The 10,954-nt window shown below is 44.4% G+C and overlaps 1 long non-coding RNA gene across 1 annotated transcript; it reads left to right on the top strand.

The window, feature by feature from the left end:
• The first annotated feature begins 90 nt into the window (after positions 1-90).
• Positions 91-4,980, top strand: LOC147581320 (uncharacterized). The gene is made up of 3 exons (XR_015251673.1): positions 91-816; positions 1,360-1,407; positions 2,721-4,980. It is a non-coding gene; the product is annotated as an uncharacterized LOC147581320 (long non-coding RNA).
• The last annotated feature ends 5,974 nt before the right edge of the window (positions 4,981-10,954 follow it).

Raw genomic sequence — 10,954 nt, 5'->3', positions numbered from 1 at the left:
CTGACTTCTTAAGGTCTCGTAACACTGTTATTTTAAGTAGATTGAACTTGACCTTATGGAGCACTTAGGACAGACACTGACCAAAAATGTATCTTTTCCATGTCTCTCCTTGTATTTCCATGTCCTGCCTATATCTGCTTGTTTCCAAACAGAGACCAGTCAAGTCAGGGTATGTTTCCATGAGGCCATTTTTATCTGCTGAAATGGAGGGAAATAGAACATTACATATGCAAACTGTCTCTCTTTTTTAACACACGGTGGAGATGATTGAAAACAATGACTTATTTAATACTCTAAGCAGAGTCTGTTCTCCATGAATCATACTGTACACATAACGGTGATGAAAATGTTCAGTTTGAAATTTCTCCCTGGCCAGGGAGGAAACCATGGGGGTGAATCATACTTTTAGTGATGACTGTCCTAAGCAAGCTAAATTGAGAAGCCACAGGTTAAAAAAGGAGTGAGGAGTGAATCCTTAACAGGAATGCAGTGGTCATAAACTCCCAGCAGGCAACAGACGCCCCCTTCTGCCGCTTCCCCCCCGCCCCACCCGGGCAAGAGCTCTGGGATGTACACCCACAGGAGAGAGATTCTGAAAGCGGAGGCTTCCAAGCACACTATGTGAAGTTACCCATAGCTTGGGAAAAGAAACAGGAGTCCTCATTGAGGGAAAGGAGACAAATGGATGCCTGAAAAGAGGAACACAATGGCCCGCACTCGCTCATGTGAAAGAAATTCATTTAAGAGCAATTGGATTAGAGATGGAGATTTACGTGGACGACTTTAAAGGAGAGGAGCATGTAAGAGACAGTGAAGGTGAACATCAGTCATTTGCTACAAAACCGTAAACAGCACTGGGGACTTCGGGTACGACGTTAAGGGGAAAGAGGGGCCACTAAATTATGATTAAACTAGGATTGCAATTAGGTAAAAATATGTGTGCTCTGGACAAAGACTGAACAGGAATACTGAGAAATTAACATAGTTCTCGTGTGAACGTTGATGTGGGGATATTTGTTTTCCACTGTTTAAATCGTGTGCATGTGAAAATGAGGGCAGGGTGGGGAGAGACTTGTATAGAGGGGGATAGTCCGCCCGCGACACGGGAATCAGGAAGCCGGGTGCTGAAGTTTTACACGCCGTGCCCGCTGTGAACTTGGCCTCTCTGAGCCTCAGTGTCCTTATATAGACAGTGGGAATAATAACACCTGTTCTGTACTAACAGGGTAGTGAAAACACTTTGTAAATTCAAAGTATCGTTGGAGATTGTGTGAGGAACTAAGAACAGAGTGCTATATAGACCAGAGATTTAAAAAGCCCAGAACTCAAAAAGGTATTCTGAATCTCTTTTCTCAGCAGTCCCCGAGAGGGCTGGACGGCACACGTCATCTCATCTAATTGTACCAGGTACATTGGTTATTACCGATGCTTTTTGGGCACCTAATGATTGTTTTACTAACCAATTTCCCAGGACCATTTTAGAATAATTCACTTTTTCTTCCTTTTGAAATGATTTGAAATGCTCCCTTTATCATATACCTGAGTTTATTTCTGAACTCTACTGTTATACTGCTTGCCATTCTGTTTTAATTATCATGGCTTTCCAATATTTTTAATCTGGTAGTGCAACTTTTTTTTATGGGTTTGTTGGTTTTTCAGATAGGATCCAGTGTAGAGTGGGAGGTTTTTTGTTTTTTTTTTTATAGTTTATTCATTTATTTATTTTGAGAGAGAGACAGGGAGAGAGAGGAGGGGTGGGGCAGAGAGAAGGAGAGAGAGGATCCCAAGCAGGCTCTGTGCTGATGCAGGGCTTGAACCCATGAACTATGAGATCATGACCTGAGCCAAAACCAAGAGTCCAACGCTTAACTGACTGAGCCACCCAGGCACCTCTAGAGTGGGCACTCTAAAGGAGGAAACCCACGTTTGGGCCCAATGAAGTAAGGAATCAGCCTAGGAGTGCATGGCAACATAGCAAAGTCTTAGAAGAGTCTTTGGGGTCAAAGAAAGCTTAATTCAGATCTCAATTTATTACTTGCCACCTGGGTGACCCAACGTATATTACTTAATCTTTCTAACCTCTTACCTCATCTGTAAATTGACGATAATAATACCTACCTCAAAGTGCTGTGGTGTGGATGAAATTACAAAATGCAGGTGAATTTCCCAAGCACGGTACCTGTCTCCTGGCTGTTGCCACCTGCCCCTTCCTTAGTGTGTGCTCCTCGTGGTGAGGACAGGGCTTCCCTCTCTTAGGTTTTCTTGAATCTGCAAAAGAAGAGGAGGAGAGCTAAGAATTATCAGCAAGTTCCACACCGCATTCTAAAGGCTGGTTTCATGGTGACTGCAGAGTAGGGAACAGCATTTAAATCGCACATTTGTATTCGCCGCTCCCCGAATATGGCAAAGCAGGAAATACTGTGTGCCATATAATTCATAAAATGCACTGTCACTCTGCAGCCAAGAACGTGGGATGTCAAACAGATAGGAATGCCAGGCTGTACGCTCCTGTCAGACCTGGAGGGAACAGAGCTCAGGAGAAAGGGGAATTTGCTGGGGGTGGAGGGAACAGGAGAAAAATAATGGGAACTCTCTTCTCTCTTCTGCTCTGACAAGTTTGGATTTTAAATGATTTGGGGGCAGAGTTCACATCTATTACCTCCCTTTTTATAGTTTCTAGAAGATTATTGAATAATATTAGCCGTATTTGGTGATTACAGTGAAGAAATGTCACGTAGGGCCTCCGAGAAGCCCTCTGTCTCTGAGAGTGGCCAGGACGACTTTTTGCCGGAAGCCTCTGTCTTCTCTCCCGGGGAAGCGATGGATGGAGTCTGATCATAATTAATTTTAATAGAGACCTATCGTGATGCGATAGAATCTTGGCCATTCAAATGAAGCAGAGCCAGCTGGCCAGCTTGGACGAAAATCATCTCAGTTCTCCCTCACCACTGGCTTTAGAACGAATCAAGTCCAGTTGGAAAGTATTTCTTTCTGGAGGGATTTGGAGCCTCGCACTATAAAAAGGCATATGACATTCGCCATCTGAATTGGACAGGTATGAAACATGCTAAAAAAAATAATAGTTACCATCTGTTGAGCCCCTGACTTGTGCCATGCGTTGAGTTACATGCTCGGGGTACGTTATCTCTAATTCATGACTTCTTTCCACAAATGTTTCTTGAGTGCCTTATGTGCCAGGCTTTCTAGTTGCTGGGAATACCACAGGTCACCGGGAAGAGGAAGTCTCTGCCCTTGGGGAACCACATTCTTGTGGTTACAAGCAAGTGAGTATATAGTATCATTTCGGGTGATGGTAAGTGTTATGAGGAACAGTAGAGCAGGGTAAAGACACAAAGCAGGATTCTGTGTGTGTGTGTGTGGGGGGGGGGCATTTTATTTTATTTTTTAATATTAAAAAAAAGGTTTATTTATTTTTGAGAGAGAGAGGGAGAGAGCCAGAGAGCATGAGTGGGGGAGGGGCAGAGAGAGAGAGGAGACAGAGGATCTCAAGCAGGCTCTGTGCTGACAGCAGACAGCCCGACGCGGGGCTGGAACTCACGACCTGTGAGATCATGACCTGCGCCGCAGTCAGACGCTTAACCAACTGAACCACCCAGGCTCCTCTTTAAAACTGAATTTCTAGATAGTCTCTACGCTGAATGTGGGTCGCAAACTCGTAAGCCCAAGCTCAAGAGTCACGTGCCTACCACTGAGCCAGCCAGGGGCCCCTGTAGGGGACATTTTAGGGCAGGCCTCTCCAGAAGGATGGAGAGGGGACCCATGAGGTACGCAACTACCAGAGGAGGAATGCCCCCAGGCAGAGAGAACAGCAAGAGAGACAGGCCGGTGTGAACCATGTAGGGCCTTGAAGGGAAAAGATCAGCTTTTCAGATTTCATTCTGAGGACAATGGGAAGCTCTCCAGAAATCAGGAGCTGGGGAGAGTTCTCTGGAAAGGGACTCTGAGCTGCAGATCCACCCACAGGAGCAGTTCTCTCCTGGTCGTGAGCATGTGAGAGAAGCAGGACAGGGGAGATCACAAAGATCTCAGCTGACCCGCCGGAGGCTCTAAGGTTGGAATGACCCTTCAGAGTTTTCCCAGATTGCGGCAAAGGGCTGGACCTTGTAAGCTGGCCTCAACCAATTGATGTCTCCTGACAGGGGTTTCCAATCCCGGCAAGGCAGCCCCCTTCAGGGCTGACACCTGAGAGGTTTGCCGCTCTGGGCCACTGGCCGCCAACACCCCAGCCACTGGGGCCATGACACCGCAGTCCCCAAAAGCATACCTGGGTGGCACATCCCCAGCACCCTCTATAGATCCCTTCATGTTTTAATGTTTTAATTCTTTCAACACCCCTCCAAGCTAAGCGTTCTTCTTCTTTTTTTTAATGTTTATTTATTTTTGAGAGACAGAGAGAGAGGAGTGAGCAGGGGAGGGGCAGCGAGAGAGGGAGACACAGAATGTGAAGCAGGCACCAGGCTCTGAGCCATCAGCACAGAGCCTGATGCGGGGCTCGAATCCTCGAACCGTGAGATCATGACCTGAGCCGAAGTTGGATGCCCAACTGACTGAGCCACCCAGGCGCCCCCAACTTAAGCATTCTTATTTCGTCTCGGAGACCGAGAGAGCAACCTGTTGAAGGTCACATACCTACCAGATGTTGGATTTGAACTTAGGTCTGAGTCCAAAGACCAGGTACTTAAAAAAAAACTGGTAAAATACTCACACCGCCCAACTCATCATTTTCGCTATCTTTAAGTGAACAGCTCAGCAACAAGTACATTCACTGTTGATCAGCCATCACCACCGTGCATCTCTAAGAGCTTCTTTGATCTTGCAGAACTGAATCTCTGTACCCATTAAACGATAACATAACAATAACATTGATATTAAACACAACTCCCCATCCCTCTCTCCCTCCAGCCCCTGGAAACCATTCTTCTACTTTCTGTCTCTCTGAATTTGACAGCTCTGGGTACCTTATGTAAGTGGAATCATACAATATTGTCCTTTTGTGCCCGACTTATTTCACTTAGCATAATGGCCTCGAGGTTCATCCATGTTGCAGCAGGTGTCAGAGTTTCCTTCTTTTTAAAGGCTGAATAATAGTCTATTTTGTGTACGTACCATGTTTTGTCTGTTCTTCTGTTGATGGGCGTATGGCTTGCTTCTCCCCTTTGGCTCTTGTGAATAATGCTATGAACACTGGTGTACAAATATCTGCTTGAATCCCTGCTCTCAGTTCTTTTGCGTATATACCCAGAAGTGGAATTGTTGGATCACACGGTAATTCTATCTTTAATTTTTTGAGGAACGCCATCCTGTTTTCCAGTGTCTGCACCAATTTACATTCCCACCAGCAGTGCTCAAAGGTTCCACATCCTCACCAACACTTTCTTTCTTTTCTCCTGCCCCCTTCCTCCTCTTCTCTTTTTCCTTCCTTCTTCTTTTCCTGATAATAGGCATCCTAATGGATGTGATGTGGTATCTCATTGTGGTTTAAGACCACGCACTTTTCATGCCGCCATGCTGTCTTTCAGAAAGGGATCGAAGATTGCCGCATGTATCCGATTCCACCATTCCATCTGTGGGCAGAAATTATGACAACCCCAGGTCAAGACCTAAATTCAGTTAGTCTCCTTGGATTGACAACGAGCTATCAAAAACCATATTCTGTATATTCCCTAAGACACTCAGACACCTACAAGACAATTCAAAATTTGGTGCTGTATATGGAATCAATCTTTAAAGGCTTTGCTCAAAGACCCTAAAAGAGTTTAGAAAACTATGCTTTTCTTCGCACATTTAAAAATTGATATTTATGGGGTGCCTGGTGGCTCAGTTGGTTAAGTGTCCGACTTTGGCTTGGGTCATGATCTCGCGGTCGGTGAGTTCGAGTTCCGCGTCGGGCTCTGTGCTGACAGCTCAGAGCCTCGAGTCTGCTTCAGATTCTGTGTCCCCTCTCTCTCCGCCCCTCCCTTGCTTGCACTCTGTCTCTCTCTCTCTCAAAAATAAATAAACACTTAAAATTTTTTTTAATTGATATTCATAATTTTATTTTAAATTTAAATTGTTGCAAAGAGTTATCATTTCTGGAATATCATAAATATTGACATTTTTAGATGACACTGTTACGTCACTGTTTTAAATGCATCCCCATGGAATCCCCATCTCATTACAGTTTACTTGCCATCATCCATTTAAGAAATACACAAACAAGCTCATCTTTAGCAAGCAAAAATTGCATATTGTGCTGTTTTCTCTTTGAAATTTTATTTACATTTTACTTCCCCTTCAGAATTTTATGCTAATATATTTATGATTGTACATCTTTCACTGAGTCTCCATCATATTGTTATCTATCAAACATTTGCATAAAAATTGAAATTTATACACTTCTAAATTCCGGTGACCATAGGCTGTAAGTATTTTCTGGATTGAGTTACCATTATAATTATTAGTATTACACAATCGATCAAAACAGCCTAAATGAGTAGAAAATTTTGATAAATGTTAACATTGAAAGTAAAGTTTTATTGGAAGTTTGCATTTCTTAATAAGATAGATGATACGGTCCTTTTTTAAACATTATAGATGTTATGGATACGTCTTACTTTATTGCTAGAATGACTGTGTTTAGCATTCATTCTATGTCTAGTTTTCATTTTTTAGAGATGAAAAACCCTTGTTCTTATAAATAAGGGAATGGGAATTGAAAGAATTTTGTTTTTAGAAAAACATCCTTAAATGTTTGGAATGCCTTCTGACTTACTTGTCCCAAATCAAAGGGTAACCCATTATCAAATATTAGTTTCACTGATCTGTCAGCTGACAATTTCACTATTTTCTCCTTCCATTTTGTTGAAAGCAGGGTATTGAAAACCACCTGGCTTGCAAAGGGTTTGTTATACCCAGTCTGTGATGGGTCCAGCTGTGTCCCTCCCAAATTTATATGTTGAAGTCCCACCTCCCAATGCCTCAAAATATGATCTTATTTGAAGATGTTGTTGCAGATATAATTAGTTAAGATGAGGTCATTAGGGTGGGCTCTAGGCCACTATGACTGGCGTCTTCATAAAAAGGGAAAATTTGAACACACAGACAGACATGCACAGAGAGAAGAGGATGTGAAGACACAGGGAGGAGATGGCCATCTACCAGCCAAGGAGCCTGGAACAGATCCTTTCCTCTTAGCTCTGAGAAGGAACCAACTCTGTCCCTACTTTGAACTTGGAGTTCTAGCCTCTAGAACTGTGAAGCAATAAACCTCTTTTTTGAAGCTATTTGTTCATGGTACTTAGTTACTGCAGCCTTAGCAAACTAATACACAGTAGTCCTCACAGCCATTCACCTCCCCACCACCTACACCAATATTTTCCGTTTTTCCTTGACTTGGCGCCCGGGAGGGTTTTTTAAACCCCAGAGCAACGCACTCCAGTAGGCTTGGGAATACGAGAGAGGGGGACACCTTTCTTTTGTAAAGTGAGGGGAGAGCTGTCGGGAAAGGGGGGCAAGGGGTGTGCGATAAAAGGCAAGTATTGAATTTGAAGATCTGCATGTTGCTTTCCCTCCAAATATCCTTGACAGTGTACCCTTCTGGAAAGCCTTAGTAAACCCTAGAGGAATAGGTGTATCTGCTTTGAGGATGATTGTTCTAAAAGGTAGAAAACCTACTGTAATTCGGGGATGTGGCAAAGCTTTCGTCAGCTGGAGGTGTCGTGACATCTTCATGGAGGGTATGACATCTCTTGGCCTTGTATGTAGAATTTTGATTTGTGGCAAGGGGAAGGAGGGGCCTTCCAGCCAGGGTGGAAACAACTTGGGAATGGATGTCTGACTAAGAGTTGGTAGACCAGCAAGCCCACAGGGGACCTGGACCACGGGCCTAGGAACTTGTATGTAGGCACCAGAGATTTTTACGTGAGCAAGTGACGTGAAAGTGATGCTTAGTCGGGCATCAGCACGGAAGATGGGAGGGCATGTGCAGAAGCAGGAGGTAGGAAGCCATCTGAGGATGTGGTCATTAATGAGTGGCTCGGTGGAGTGGTTTTGGAAACGGAGAGGTGGCTTCTTGTTGGCTGTGATGGAAATAGAAATCGCTTGCCTGTGTTATGGTTAACTTGTGGGACGACTGCTTGATGATATTTATTTCAGATGGGCTGTCAAGTCCCAGAGCCAACTTTCTGCCTATCCTCCACTTCTGCTTCTGCCTTCCGTATTGGCGGAATACTTAGTCTTGAACGGCTATGCTTTTCAGTCAGTCAAGTAGAGGCACAGTAGAAGCAACATCTCTCTGTAGCTTGGCTGATCCTTTCACCGTAAGGATGAAAGGACTAAATGTATGGGAAAACTCTTGGTTAACTGTAAAGTACCCTGAGAATGTAAAGATATGACTATTCATTGCTCATTACTCTTATTGTTGCGTGCGACTCTTTCTTAGAGCTCGTGAAGAGGTTTTCTGAGTGCCTCATTTACCATTAGCCTTGCGTAACTGAAATCCAGGTAATAGAGGCTCCATTGTGTGTCGCCTGAGAATTTTGTCGGGTTCGCCTCCCTTCTCAAATTGGGAAGGTGCTGTGATACCCCCTGCCGAGCCCCACTGGGGAGAAGAGCCACTTTTCCCACTCCTTCTGGATTCTTTGAGGTGTCTGGCCTCGTGCCCAAACATCCTCAGAGGACTGTTCATTTTCTGTCAGAACCGTGAGACTTCCTGATTATGTAGCAACAGAAACAAAGCCTTTCTATGCCCTGAAAATCAGATTTTTTTATGGCCACGTGATCTCTTCACTCCACAGTCTACACAGTGAAGCACACAGAACATCGGAACAACCCAGAAACACAACTCTTTCTCTCTCTTATGTTATAGACCACTGTGTTTGTTAAGACTCTGAGATGACAGAAGATGGTTTTGTACTAGAAGAAATTGGTGGTCAGTGTCCTAGCCAACTCTCTCAATCACACTCACATGAATGACTCTATCTGTGACTCTGAGGATCACTAGGACCTTCCTGTGTTCCAACCCCCTCACCCCACCTTGGCTGTCATGGTAGAGATGTGACCTACTGGCTATGTGACTGCTAACTCTACTAGTTGTGAGGCCTTTCTTCAAGGACGAAAAGGAGATGACCAACAATATTTGAGTGACTTTTCTTACCTACGTTGACCATCTCTTATTCATGTGTAAGTCTCTTTATATGGTTGCTATGGTAGAAAGACAGGTGGCAAGCATCATTGGATCCCCTCAGTCTAGACGCCCGTTCCCATTTGACAGATGGGGAAGAGCCCCTATGGTGAGATCATAATCCCTATTGTTTCACAGGTACCCACCAGGCGCCAGGTACAGGGCTGAGCACTTTAGACATTAATTTGTTTTTTCCACCCACCTATGGAATGGGAATATCAACATCTACATTTCACCGGGGAGGAAGTGGAAACTTGGAGAGGTTAAGTAGCTTTGCCAAGGTCACAGAACGAGGAAGTGTCAGTCAGCATGAGTTACATTGGGCTTTGTGACAAACAGCCCCCAAGCCGTAGTTGCTTCCAACAACAAAGGTTTACTCCTCACTCGGGCTACATGTTTTGGAGAGGCACTGGTTTCTGCTTCTCCTCAATCTGGATTTGGGCAGAGAGAGCAGCCACTGCCTGGAAATGGCTGGTCGTCGCGCAGATGGATAAAGAGAACATGGCAAAATGCTAACTGGTAACACATGTTCCTTCTGTTCGTTGTGTTGGCGAGGGCCTGTCACGTGGCCACTCCTACCGTCAAATAGGTGAGGAAGTACAATCTCACCGTCTGAGGGGTAGAGGGGGAATATTTATAGGCGGCTCTAATGGCTACCACGGCAGCAGAGGGGGGAATCTGCTAAGACAGGTGTTTTCTAAAGCCTGTGCTCTTTCTCCTCCATGAAAGCTTCCGCTCACAGACCACCTCTCAGGAACCAGGCGCACACGGTGCAAAGCCTTTTACAGACATTATAGCCAGTGTTCCCAACAACCCTGTTAGGCAGGCACTATTACTATCTTCATTTTACAGGCAAAGTTATTGCATCCAGACAGGTCTTGAAGTATCTTGAGCCAAATGGCACAGGGAGTAAAAAAAAATGGCATCCTGTGCAGCTCTCAGGTCAACCTGCCTCCATATTCGTCTTCTTTCCACTTGACAGGGATTTCCAATGTCACAAACATCACTTCGGTTTCATAAGAACTACAGTTGAGAAAAACTAAAACTTTATTTAATCATGTGTTTGTTTTTTCTCGTATTAAAATTTTCTTAATGATTATTTATTTTGAGAGAGAGAGAGAGAGAGAGAGAGAGCAAGAGAGCACATGGCAGGGGAGAGGCAGAGAGAGAGGGAGAGAGAATCCCAAGCAGGCTCTGCATGGAGCCGAGCGCAGGGCGCGAACCAGGACATCGCGTCCTGAGCCGAAACCAAGAGTCAGATGCCCAACGGACAGAGCCACCCAGGCGCCCCATGTGTTTGTTTTCTAATCAAAAGGTAATAACTGCTCAATGTTAAAATTCAGACAACACAGGTTTGAAGGAGAAAGTGAAAAATGACTAATAATCGTAACATTTAGAGAGAACCATTGCTAACGTTTTAGTTATGTCCTTCCAGACATTCTGACTTGTAACGTTGCTTCTTTACATAACAATATATTGTGAATATTTCTCCAATAAATACACTTCATTAAAAAAAATTTTTTTTAATGTTTTTATTGTTGAGAGAGGGACAGAGTGTGTGAACAGGGGTAGGGCAGAGAGAAGGAGACACAGAATCCCAAGCAGGCTCCAGGCTCTGAACTGTCAGGAGAGCCCCACACGGGGCTCTCACTCACTAACCCTGAGATCATGACCTGAGCCGAAGTCGGACACTTAACCCACCAACCCACCCAGGTGCCCCAAAATACACTTCATTTTTAATGGCTGCATAATAGTCTATTGACTGTGCCACAA

Source organism: Puma concolor, chromosome B2 (assembly GCF_028749965.1).
Source record: "Puma concolor isolate L17-30 chromosome B2, mPumCon1.1.hap2, whole genome shotgun sequence".
Taxonomy (NCBI): domain Eukaryota; kingdom Metazoa; phylum Chordata; class Mammalia; order Carnivora; family Felidae; genus Puma; species Puma concolor.
The sequence above is the reverse complement of the archived record's forward strand: the minus strand, read 5'-3'. Positions and strand labels throughout refer to the sequence as shown.